This window comes from Aphelocoma coerulescens, chromosome 21 (genome assembly GCF_041296385.1).
Source record: "Aphelocoma coerulescens isolate FSJ_1873_10779 chromosome 21, UR_Acoe_1.0, whole genome shotgun sequence".
NCBI lineage: Eukaryota > Metazoa > Chordata > Aves > Passeriformes > Corvidae > Aphelocoma > Aphelocoma coerulescens.
Window position 1 is genome coordinate 4,424,814 of NC_091034.1, and position 13,931 is coordinate 4,438,744.

Here is a 13,931-nt window from a genome sequence, read left to right on the forward strand (position 1 = left end):
CTAAAAAAAGCCCAGAGCCTGTTTGAATATTTGCTGTATATTCCAGCAAAGAGGAAATCACACCTGATCCTGTGACTCTGACAGCAACAGCTTCTGCTTAAAAAACCCTTCAGGTAAAAATCCCTGATGGGATCACTTAGTGTGTTTCTTAGCAGGACCCTCCGTCAAGGTGACCAACAGCTATGGAAATGCAAGCGAGGGTCAAGCAGTGTCCTGCATGCCTGCTAAGGACAGTTTTCCCTTTTATTTGTAAAACAGGGAGGAGAAGTGGGGAGCCCAAAGACAAGGAACGCTGCTTTGTGCTGTTTCTGGATTCCTCAGCTGTTAGAGCAAGCTTGTTCACACTATCTAAATATGATTCAGTATCTTTTAACCAAGAAGAATAACCTACAGCAGCAACAAGGAATATAGTCTCCAAAATGAGGGGCTTTTCCTTCCTGTTTTAATGACCCAAAAATCTACTTTCTACTACAGCACCAGTAATGTCTGTTGGGCCACATAGAAGTGCAAAATGTGGATCAAATCTTTAGCTGGTTAAAACAGAACCGGTTTTCTTCATTTTAAGGGGATTGAAATATTTGACAGTCAATCTGCCTGTCTCCTGTGGGACAGCAGAAATGATTTTGCAACAAGGCATCTGTGTTTTCCTGACATCCTTAAACCCACACCTGCAAAGGCAAGTCCTCAGCCAGCTACACACTTAACTTTTAACTCCATCCCTCCCTCTTTGTGCCGGGTGTGTAAGCAGACAATGGGACTGGAGAACTGGGGTCACACCTATGGGCTGTGATGGAAGACTTTTCTAGAGACAGATGGTATTTGGGTGTGTGTATCCTGATGAGAAGAGCACAAACACCTTTGGCAAGCTCATTCTTAGATCAGAGAGAGGCCAGAAATCTTGATTTAAGGTCGTATTTCATAACTGAATTCAGAGTATCTTTCATCCAGAACAGGGGACAAAAATTTCCTTCTAAGACAGCCTTTCTTCCAAGATACCTGTGCCTGAACTCAAACAGTGAAAGCAGTGTCGCTCACCTCCCCTTTAGTACATACCTAGAAACACTGAACTGCTGGGAGGGAACAAAGAGGGAACCACACTCTTCTCAATAGCACCACTGACAGAAAAAGATGAGATGGGCACAGATTGAAAACCATCTGAACACAAGGAAACACTTCTCTTACTCTGAGGGTGGCCAGGCTTCCCAGAAAGGTTGAATATCACCACAAAACCCAACTGGGGACAGCACTGGGCAAACTTGCTCTGATGCTGCTTGAGCAGGGGACTGGACAAGCTGATATCCAGAAGTCCCTTCCAACCTCAGCATTTCTCTGCACTGCTCTTGGGAAATGAACGTGCCAAGGTTTATACCTTTGAAGACCTCTCTCACATTTTGCAACACACCCTGTTTCTAATTCATAGGTCTTTTAGCTAAACCACCTTGAGACAGCCTCTAGATCTCTCCCATAAAGTCACATCCTGCTCCAGGTGCCTTTCATGTCTTAAATTACTTTGAAAACACCACCCAGAAAGAAATGGGCACAGCTGCCTCTATAAATCACCAGGGCAAAGCCCAAATAAATTCCTGAGGTGATTATTTAAAATATTTACCTTTAAATTACAGAGGAAGTGGCAGTTGACAGGCTACCTCCAATTAGAAAAACCCAAACATGCAAAATAACTCTTGTGGTCAGGATTCATTGAACTGGCATCAACAACTGCAACTGGTATTTCTCATGCAGAGCTGATGCTTTTTAAACTCTTAAGGCTGTATCCTACAAAAAATTGCTCCTGCTGCAATCTACTGGTTTTCTGCCCCTAACTTAACTAAGGCTTTAGGTCAGAGATAAAGATATTTCTAACACAGGAAAATAGAACTGATTTGATATCTTTAGCAGTGTAATTTTATACTGAGAGATTCAGCTTTCTATTAAGAGCAGGTATTTGTTCACAGGATTTAAGGGTCTCTGTGGTTCCTCCTCTGCAGACTCCCCTTTTTCTATCAAGTGTACAGAATCAGGATGTGACATTTTCATTTCCAAGATGCCTCAGCCTTCACAGATGGGAGACTACAGACAATAAGGCATAATTTGTGAAAGTTCCAAGAACATGTTAGTGGCAGAGGTAGGAAGAGGACTCAGCTTCCCTAAGAATTCCACCAGCCCTTGCTAAAACTACCACTCCTTTCTGTACAGAACAGACCTTCCTTTTGCTCAGCTGCTCACCTGTATCCCTTACCTGCTACCCCTGTATGCAGCCCCACCCTCACAGCGTATTCTGCACACTCGTTTGCAGTTGGCAATGTCTGCACAGAGCATGTGGAGCTCTCCTGGCTGAGATCTTTGTGACGGGGTTGGCAGGAGATGAGGGATTACTATCAGGCTCTGGATATTTTGGGCTAGGTATCCCATAGGTTTGTGAAGCATCAGCCCTGCTCCCACAGCACCCAGGAAACAGAATTTCTCTGCTGACGTGTGACAGCTCTGCACAAGCTGCACAAGCCCAGCTGCAGTGCCTGCCATGGGCTGATGCCTTTCTATGCTGTCTTTGATGTCACAGACTTTCTTCCTGACCCATCTTTCTCTGTGTAACATTTCCTGTCTAATTTTGTCTTCTTTAGCTTCTGCTTATTTCTGTTTCTCAGCTGTTTCCCTCCCAGCACAGAAATTCTCTTGAATCTTTTTGAAGCTTCATTCACTTGCCAAACATTTTGTGCAGTTTTGACTGGCAGGAAGAAGGCAAAGCTTTCTATCTAAAAAATATTAAAGCTTTACTTTTTAAAATCGTGTATTTGCATCAGTCAGTGACAGTAACCTGGGGGTTTGGCTGTGATGTGCTGAGTGCACAGCACCCTCTTGTGCCCTCGGACACTGGGCAGCCACAGCTGCTCTGCTCTTTTCTGGTGAACTGTTAGCAAGTTTTACCATATTTCTACAGTTTGCCTGTCAGGTTCCCTTCTTCCTCTTTCTATTAAAGAAACCCCAATCAGACTGTATAAGAAAATAAAAGACATAAATCAGGTGGTGTTCTTATGTGCTTCAACTGACACTGTGGTAAAACACAAACTTGCTCCAGTGAGTAGTCTCAGAAATAAAGGTTTTTTATAATCTGCGCTTCTTCAGTACTCCCAAGCAAAGGCCCACAGCTATTCCACCTTTTATTTTGTACTTCCAGTACTAAATTTCAGTTCATACAGGTTTGAAAAAGCACAAACTTCCCAATTAGAAATTGATATCCAACAAAAACCCCAAATATTCTTCTTACACACAGGTGGGATCCCACATTGATTGAATTTTGGCTGTCAGCTGATTTATCTGTGATTCTGCCTTCCAGGCTCCCCTAATAGGACAGGATGGCTTTGAACAACATGCTGGTAAATCAGGATAACAATTCCAGTTCCAGTTCTAACTGTAGAGGATTTTGTTTCAAATCCTTCTGTGGAGAACAAAGAAGGAAAACCAATTTCTCTCCACACCTCCCAGTAGCAGAAGTTGGATAAGCACAACAGTAGGCAGGCTTTGGACTAAAAACAATGATGTAGATTTCCATTTTTTAATCTTTTATTCAGGATATTACCAGGGGAAACCTTGAAAATAAAAGGCAGTGACAAGCCACACTGGTCCTGGATCCTGAGTGTGCTCGCAGTGATACAGTACTGTATCACATCAAGCAGTAAGAAACTAAGAGGAAAAACATTTGCTTCTGACAGAGTTTCCATCTTTCCCTTGGAAACTTCCAGCACTCCCCTTAAAAGTTCTCAAAACTTCCCCAAATAATTTGAGTAAAGGAGTTGAAAAGAAAGAGCAATGACCGTGCAGACACACGTGAAGGATTCGGATCTCAGCCAGTAAATCCTTCCTTACAAGAGACTCAGACTGAAAACTGTCCATCCTCATGCACATTTTTGAGCAGCTAATTGAGCATATTTTTCCATGAAGGAAGTTATTATTCCAGGCTTATGCTTCATTGAGTTAAGGCACATGTCATGGCCAGGCTGCAGTACCAGGTGCACAGAATGATGGCAAAGGGTTTTCCTCCTCATTATCAGACATCACAAGGTGTCCTGGGCACCACTGCTTGAGCCTGAGTGACCAACAGCATTGTTAATCAATTCAGCAAGCTCTGAAACCAATTGCTAAGCAGCATCTCTGAACAGAAACCCCATTTTTATTCAGGTATTTGTCATTTTGTCTTTAGTGTTGTTTTTTTTTCTTTTGAGAAAAAATTTCGCCTGCTCTGACTGGGCAGTTTTATGAATGCAGCCAAGGAGTAACTCTGGGCTGTTTCCCCTCTGATCTTACATATAAAAAGAACCAAAAAAGCAAAAGTCTTAAAATTTATGAGATGATAGAAACTGTGCGCTGAAGCTTTGTGTTACACCTGCCCAGTCCTTCTCTGCTGCTGCTGCTGTTGCTGTGCCACTGGGAGGGAAATTGCATCAAAATTAATCAACATAGCAGCAGCAATGATTGAATCTGAAAACTTCAGACACTGCAGTTCAGCAGCCAAACGAGACCAGCCTAAACCCATCAAAAGACTTCCATCATCTGCCCCAGACAGCGTGGCTTACACAGACCTGGTCACTCCCTTATTGCAGAGCATTTACACTCACTAAATGCAGTCATGAGAGATGGAAGAGTGTGAATTATATTTCCTTTTTCCCTCAGAAATGAGTCTGTATCCAGCTGCTTGCCCTCTATATAGTTCATGCACTGGTCCACAATTACCAGAGCTTTAAGCAAATTAAAGGCAACTAAAAGTCCTCCGAAGATGCTGACAGAGATATGCTCACGTTTACCCACTGCTACTGATGTATGTAATGAAAGGAAAGGTGGCATCAGGATTCCTCTCAAATCACAGAATCACAGAATAATCTAGGTTGGAAAAGACCTCTGAGGTCATATTCATTTGGTCAGATTTACCAGTGGGTCTGTCAAGATCTGAAAAACCTCATGGACATCAGAGATCCAAGATTTTCTAAAAGCTCAAGAATTTCTATAATAAAACTTATGTAAGAAATCCAACACAGGATTTGTTGAGGAAAATTTATGAAAGTCAGTGGCTTTAAAGCAGCAAGTGGAGCTGAACACAATGTTCATATCTGAAACTTGTATCAACCTGAACCTTTTTCAAGCAGTGAAGCTGAAGAGAGAAGGAAGTTTGAGCAAATTCTCGACACCTCAAGACACCACAAAACTTAATCCAGCTCTGATGCAAAGTTTAATAGACTGGATATTTAACCCATGACTGCCATCATAAACATGGTCTATTTGCTTCAAAAGACAGGAAACTAATAACCCTCGGGAATTGCCTTCCTCCTGATCCTTCTCTCCAGCCCTTCTGGAGGGAACAACTGCTGAACACCCAGCAGAGCACTCAGAAGCTGAGCAGAGGGCAGAGCATCACAAAGGAGAAAGTCCCAGTGGAAAGGAGGAAAGTTCTCCTTTGCTGTAAGGAAGGAAGAACAGAAATTATTTTGAAATGTCTGCAAGCCAAGTTTGTATTCTTTCAGGAGGAAGTGTGTAGCTTTAATTTGTCTTCTGTGCCACCTAGAAAACCTTTCTAGGGGAGTTAGCTCTGTTCTAAGGAACAGCAAATGGATTTACAGCAATTAAAGCAGTTGACAAATAATGTTTATAAAAATGCCGCATGAACATTGTCTGAGTATAAAGCCCCTCCAGATCATGAGGTCTGTGTGATACACCAGAGACTGTAAAAAACCGCAAAACCCAAAAAACCCCCAAACAAACCCCTCAACAACTAAAAGAGCTGCAAAACAAACCAAAAAATGAGCTCAAATTAATTTTTTAATTAACACTGTAACATTGATGGGCTAAATTTTAGACCAAAGTGGATGGTGCACTTGAGAGGATTTTATGCAAATTAACACCAAACATACACCCAGCAAGAAAAGTTCCATTTACAAAGGCATGGATTTAATTGGAGGTCAAGGTCTTTTAGTGACTCCTCAGTCTGCTTTGAAAAGGGAATTTCACAAAGGCATTCTGTGAAATGTCTGCTGTGGCTGTATTTATTTAACTTATATGTGGTATAAGCTATTCACAACTGGAGTTGAAAAACAGGCTGGATCTTCTAAATCTTTTTTGTAATGCAGAGAAAACAAGCCCAAGACAGTCATTAGTACTTCCTTCCCTTCCCCCTTATTGATTAGTGCTGCCTAAACTCCATGGATTTAAATACAGAGAAAGCATGATTGTGTCAGTGAGAATTCCAAGCATCAGCTGAGAGGGAGAAATAATGGAAATAATAATTTCACCCTTCTCTGTTGCTCTTTATCATAAAAATACTTAATGAAAAATATAATTAAGTTCTTAAAAGATCAGACTACTTTCGAAATAGGACTTGAAAACTGCCCTTTAAAGTGCATCTCACACTCAGTAAATTATGTGCACCATTCCCAGAAGTGCACATCTCCATATTTTACAGGTTAATTCTGGACAACTGGATTTCTGCAAAATAATTACTGCACAAAAATGCATCCATCTCTGCACTGGAACCATAGATCACTCAGGAATACAAAGGGACAACCAAGAGTAGATTAGGACTTGAGGCAAGATGAGGAACACAAGATTTGGCATCCTGTTCAAATGGAAGTAAAGTGTCAGAATGAGAGTGTGCAAACGTGTATTTGTGTGTATGTGGCCATGGGCCCTTACACTTGAACTTCAGAGCTCTTTCTGTGGACAGATCTGGCATCCTTTTTAATCCTATATTAAATAAATCAAATTCCCACTCTAAAGTCAAGAATTCCCATGTTCTTTTATACTACATGAAGAACAAGCCCAAAGGAAACCATGACAGAGATCCTTGAACCAATGGGATGAAATCCCCTGGTGCAAAGGACTTGTTTCTACCTTTGAAGTATAAAGTAAATGTTGAAAACGCCCCCTGCACTTTACTATATGCAAAAAAAATGTCTTCAAGATGACAAAAACTCGTTATAGTTACCATATATATAACTGAGGCATCCACAGTCCTGTTCACGGCAGATGATCCTGGTTGTTCACTTATCTTCACTCTAAAGGGATCTTTCTATCCTCTTAAAAGTTTCTCTGGCTGTGCAGAAGTTGAGTGTCCCTCAGGGAATGCAGCAGACTTTGACTTGATGCCTTCTGACATCTCACTCGCCCTGTTAATAAGCTGGGTGAGATGTCAGGTGGAATCTCATCAGCGAGAGCAGCAATGCCCGAAGGAGCTGTGTGGAGCCCCACCATGCTGCCTCTGGAGCTGCTTTTCACAAACATGTTGATAACTAATGCTAATTATTACAATGAGTAGCTTTCATAATTGCCTCAGAAGCCACTCACCTCGCTGGCAACAGACTGGGGGGACTTCTCTGGTACTTGGTGATATAAAAATAACCTCCTGAATTTTATTGTAGTCCCACTTGGAGTGGTGCAAGGTGCTCTAACAGGATTTTCAGCCTGTGTGGTGGTACTACAGTGACACGTAGTAGTTCAAATACTGGAACTTCAGCAGGACCCTTACTATGGGGAGGTAGAGGTGCCTTAGCACCCAGGAGCTGTCCCACAGTGCCCTGTGCCTGTTTTATGGCTGTAGTTAATGTCTGGATAAACTCCTTCATATGTCTGCTTATACTGTCTCCTACAGTTCTAGGGTCTGCCTCATTTCAAAGATACTAAAGCTGAGTATCACCAAAAGAAGGCAAAAGACAGAATTTCCTCCCTGGGGAATGTTAGTGAAGTTGATGGGCACTGTGCAGTGTTGTTCTCAGGCATCACAACCTGGGATGTTTCTACATAATTTTCTTTTTTTCTTTAGTAGCATCAAAAATAAATCCATCTCACAAGCAAGGAGTAAGTGAAGTCTCTTAAATCTCAAATTTGAAGGGAACATAGAAGAAAAAGTAAGTTTGCTTCAGGCTCTTGTAAATTTTTCAGGAAGTTAATGGCACAAAAAAGGAATATGGTAAAAATATTGTCCACGTGGTAACATGTGGAATGCACTCTCCATTTTCTCAGGCAGTGCTACAAGCAAAAAGACGTTTTTAGGGATTGTGGAATGGCTGCAGACTAAAAATAGAAAAACCAAAAATGTCTAACAAAATACATTCAGTAAAAAAATAAAATTGAAAATTACTTTTAGTTGTATTGTTATTCTTGGGTCCCTAAAGGTAGGACCTTTCCTTTCACCAAAATGACATAAGAAGTCATGTATTATCCAGAAGAGCAACTTTCCTCTGGCTACTATCCCTGTCAGGTATTACACACTATTCCATAGGATGGGCAGAGGAACAGAGTTAAAAATTGTCTCAATAAGAAGTGTTTAATATCTGGTTTTTGACTAAGATGAATCAGTCACTTGTGATGCTAAAAAAAATTAATCCAATAAAGGATTAGTTAATGCAAATATTCAAGAAAGCCCTAATGATTTTTAGTTTGTTTTTAGACTTGTCACTTTTCAGAAAATCCAGTTTACTGCAATATTGTCACCGATAAGGTGGCACCGGGTATCACTCAGACCAGACACCTTATTGTTCCTTTTCAAAGCCTCTCTGGTCCTGTGGCACATCATTATTCCCTGCAGTGACAGGGGCCAAAGCAGGAGGAGGCAGGGGCACCAGTGAGCTAAGAATTTCTGGTGAACTCTTGGGAAAACTTATCTGCACACAGCTTTATGCGACATAAATGTTCTGTACATTAATGAAGTACAAATCAAACTCCGTGGATACACATTCTGAGGTAAAAAAATCCATCTCAAAGCCAGAGTTTTACTTTAACTTACACTTCGAGTGTAATACCTGGGGGACTCGGTTTCCCCTTTGTTAAACAGGGGAAGGAGTAAAACTGCTCTCAGACTTATGGGCCATTATACAAGATATTTAGATCTAAGTCCCTCATTTTAGGAGTGATCTTGTTTGCTATGAAAGATGCTGAATTATCTGTAGTGCTCGCAGGCGATTAAAATTGTTAATATCCTTTGTACTTGGTGTACAGCTGCCTACGCCTACAAATCCATGAATCATGGTCCTCTAATTCAGTTTCCTGCAGTGAAAGCAAGATATTATTAACATTCCAATAAAGAAAAACCATCTTAATTCACTGCTTATATTTAATGAATTGATTTATAGAATAGAGACAGTGTTGGCACTGAAGAGAGAATCTGCAATACTTATTTCCACTCCTATCTACTGTATAACGTTGGGAAAGTCACCAGAGTGCTCAGCACCTCCGTTTCCCCACCATTTCATATGGAAATAACTCGAAGCAGCAACAGGGTGGAGCTTTAAAGTTAAATGATATTCACTGCAAAAGCTTTCAGCATTTCCATGTTAAAAGGCCCTGGCTTTTAAATATTTATTTTTTAACAACACAATAGTGCCTTGATCTGAAGACGTGTGTAGATGGCTTGGGGCTATTAAAGTGCTGAGCAGGCCTCCAAGAGTGAAGCTATCTCCTTCTCCTTTGTGTCCCAGGATTAGTTTATGCAAGACAGGTCTTGCAAATACAGAGCAAAGCATAAAACATTCATTCCCTAATTTAAAGCATGAATTAACTTACCCCTTAGATAGGAAAATCCTGCATTTAAACTGCCTTCCCTTGTCTCCCCAGACTGACAAGCTGCTGTCACACAGTGATCCCAGGCAGTGGTTTGAGTAATGCAAAGATAAAGTTTGTCTTTGTGAACGCCTTTTAATCGTATTCCTCGAGGTCCACTTTCTCCTCACAGACTGGCACTACCCCTTCTCAAGGCATCATTTCATTTTATCCAGACATAAATGACTTATAGTGCAGTCCAGAGAAAAATCAAACTCTGAATCTGGTCATTGTTTTAACTATGATGAAAATTTATTAAATTTTTTTGTGTCCTCTGTTGCTCTTGTTCCCCTTGCTATGACACTTACTCACTTTATTTTTTAGGAGAACAGTGCAATATTATAAACATTTGGCAGAAATGTTTGTAAAGCCATGCTCTTAGTCTAGTATTTCTCCTAGACAAAGCATTTGCAGTGGCAGCTGAGACCCTTTGTTAAACTCTCTGGTATAGAATTTCATTTTAAGAGATTGCAGTACATGATTCAGCGACACGTCAGTGCAATAATATGTGAATGAATCCAGACTTTGCAAAATTGCTGAAACATCCATGATCTCTGCCCTGATTTCAATGCTCGGATTCATTTTCAGTGGTGTGCTTTGCTCCTTAATAAAATTCCCCGGATTGTTGCTCCCTGTTGATGTGGTTGCCAGTCAGAAAGTGAGTTGGGGTCACGATGACTGTCACTTGAGACAGTTCCTGGTTTCTCTGCTGAGATCACTCTGCCTTGTTTCTCTTACCAAACCATGCATTTCCATCCCCATCTGGACACGTAGATGGGATGGAAAACAATGCTGCTGCTTGAAAATGTGGCAAAAAAATTGCAGCTCAAACCTTACTTGTCTGGAGCATATTTCTCGGCTCAAATTCCTCACTGGGATTAGGGAAGCGGTGGAATCCAGCCCTGCACTGAGGGAATGTCATCCCAGCCAGGACCTGTGAACATCTTACTCCCTCTCGTGGCCGCAGGTACTGTGGAATTTTGTTTATTCACTTACACTGTATGCAGATAAATCCCAGTTACAGTCAGGAAGGGCCACTGGAAAACACCACTCTGCACTCTCTCCTTCCCCTCATTCCTGCGACTCCATCCCCACATGGACCTGCTTTTCTGTCCCTCCCTTCCCTCCCCCATTTGAAACACAACTATTCTTTCCACCAGCCTTTGTTCATTTGTGCACTTCCTCCAGGAAGCTGCTTATTCTTGAGAACATGCTTTGTACACAGAAAGGGAAAGAAACCACATTGTTTTCTATGTGATTCCTCCCTAAAATCAGAGTTGAAATGGGAGTTTTTTATGGAACTTCATGGCAGTAGTATTTGTCATTTATTCATCCACATGCATTTCATTTCTTTTCAAGGACTCACGAGTTCATTCAAAGAGACAATTAGTCATTTAATGAAGAACTGGCTGTGCCCTTATGCAGTGTGTGCCTTAGTCCCTCTCCCTGTAAAGCCAGGCAAGTCCTGCCACACCTTGAAGGTGCCCAGACAGCTCCTGGCTGGCTGTTAGGACACAGCATGGCTTCAAATAGTCCAGGTACTGTCCCAGGTTCTGCTGAAATTCCCAGCAGGTGTGATCTGTCCCCTTGTCAGGATTTCAACATCTCTTGCTGAATTTCCAGCATACTATGACAATGTGTATTTAAAGAAATTAGGGCATGTAAATTCATACTGACAGGCATTTGCTTTATCTGTATAAGCTCACTATCAAAGCAGTGAAAGCCTCTGAAAATATTAGCAAACTCATAGGACCATTCTGCAATAAATGAGACTGAGTACACAGTCTGTGTGTTTTCCCTTCTGGCTCCATTGCTGTGTTGCTTTCCTTATATAACTGTTCTAGTTAAAAAACACTCCTGACCTAAGAAAACCTGCGTCAACCTTATAATTTTTTGTTAAATACATGGTGGTCAGTGACAGGTTTAAAAGTAGTAAAGAGTGGGCATTCCATATTTAACTCTGAGTCACTCCATTGTATGTCACGTAGAGACAGCTGCTGGCAGACTTTGAGAAGACTCTTTCTGGGTAAAGTACTCACTGACAGAAATCCCAACTCCAGGGTGTCCTGAGGAACATGTCCACTCCCTACAATGAGCTCTTAACCTGTTGAACTCCATGAAACTCATGTTTCCAGGACTGTGTCCCCTGAGAATTTCTCTGTATCTGGAGAGAGCCTCATTGAGGAAGCAGCTGAAAGCTCTGCTCCACAGTCCTTATAAACAACCAGCACTCATATCCTCTCGAGAAAGGCACTGCAGACCATCTACCAAATGCCTCATACTCCCCTGACACCTGTGTTTTGCTTCAGGTGGGCAATGGTGTTACCTTAAATGAAAAATATAATTCAGGGTTTTGTGTTAAACAGCCCAAATTCATCTGCTTCTAAGGAAAAACCTTAAAATATGAGCAAAATCCACTTTCAACTTTGAAACTTCAACATCAGATGACAGACTTTGAAATATCATACAGAAATCTTGACATTTTACATAGATCAACTTGCTCTGCATAAAACTACTGTGCAGCCCTCTGTGCCCTTTCCCTCTCCCAGCACATCGTAATTGGTTCTTTTCAGGACTGACTGAAATGCCATCATGGAGAACAGCAACTTGTATGAAGAATATCTGCCCATAAATCTCAAATGAAACTATTTAAAGTGTGGAGACTTCCTTCTTTCTCTTCAAAGACATTTATTTGGAGAGTCAATTCAATACATCTATATTTCCTGGCTAGGATGGCACCTAGCCGCCTCAGAATTTCTCTGTCTCCATCAGCCTCCTGTACAGCCTGGAGGCACAGACTCAGTGTTGCCCATTTCTCAGATCCTAAAATATTTTTGGTTGCCTTTATGCCCCATAGATTGGAGGGCTGGTTTGTGAATACTGGTATATATTGAATTTGGTGAAACTTATTTATATCAGCTGAAAATGCAGCCCCATCTCTAAAACTGACTGACAAATATCATTACTATTCTAGCTTAAGGACTCCAACCTCAAGCATTGTTGCAATTTTCTCATTCACAATCTCTCTTCTCCACATCTGACAGCTTGGGCTGCTCACAGCTCTGTGCATTTATTATACTCTCAGGAGCACAGATGGTCAAGGAACAGGGTTTGATTTACAGCTGCTTATCTTAAAAAAGCTGCACAATACGCATATTTGAGTTTGTCAATACTGAGACCAATCCCTTCCTATAGGACACATTTTACTTTTTGTTCTTTTATTAACAAGTCTGACTTCACAAGTGGTCTCCCTGTCAGTCAGGAAAGGCTGCCTGAAACACAGACAGGGTGAAAGCAGCACCTTCCAGTTCTCCCATTCCCTGACACCTGCACAATGAAAAATGTCAGGATTGCCATTTTAGCAGCTAGAGGCTACTGGGTGTTCTCATCTCTTGCATTCCAGAAATCAGAAACTAAACCCACAGTGACTCAAACCCAAAAGCTACGACCAAGTGACACAGCTTTAAGGACTGCACAAATCAGTGACAGGATTTGACCTCTAACAATTTGGGAACAAGGGAAGGTAAAAGCCATTCCTGAAGGCAAGGATCTGTAGTTCTGCAAAAGCCATCTGCAATCCCACACAGCACAACCTGCTGGAAGATCACCTCACAGGAAAGCAAAGTTGCCTCACGGAAAGCAGATAACAAAAATTGGAGCTATCATCTGGGGAGTCCTCCTCTTTCAAGTAATTGAGCTTTTCTTCAAACTGAATTGGGTGTTTCTGTATTTCAGTACCTACCAAAAGGGGTGGGTTTAGCTGCAAAGGGAAAACAGGAAATGGCTTGAAAATTAATAAAGATTGCAGAAAACAGCTTTTATGCTTCTGACCAAATATTGCAGGGCCCACAGCTGCCCCCAGGGTACAGAAACAGGAAATTTGGCTACAGAAAGAGACAGTATTTTTCTGAGTTACAGAGCGCATTTGTAAAGGATGTCATCAAATGGAATGCTTAATTTACACTTTTCAAGTGTTTTTAATGAAAGAGTAGGAATGGAAAATATGAGTTTACTTTCTATGGATTGGAGATGTTGTAAGCTAGGATTTCACTTGTCTGGTGATGATGGATGAGATGGTTCCATGGAAAGAGAAATTTTAGCAGCACATGGAGCTGCACATTCATGAAAAATTCTGTAATAAGTCATGCAGAAGCCAGGACATTCAAATGTGTCCCCATGCTACAGCCCCTACCCACTTGTGAGACTTTGTGGGACTGTAGAGGGGTAACTGGGATATTCCTCTGTGGAGAGACGAGACATTTGTGTGCCCTTCCTAGTATGTGTTTAGAGAGAATTCATCCTTGTGTGTAACTTTGTTCTACATGGTGGACATTAAACCGTGTGGATGATCATGT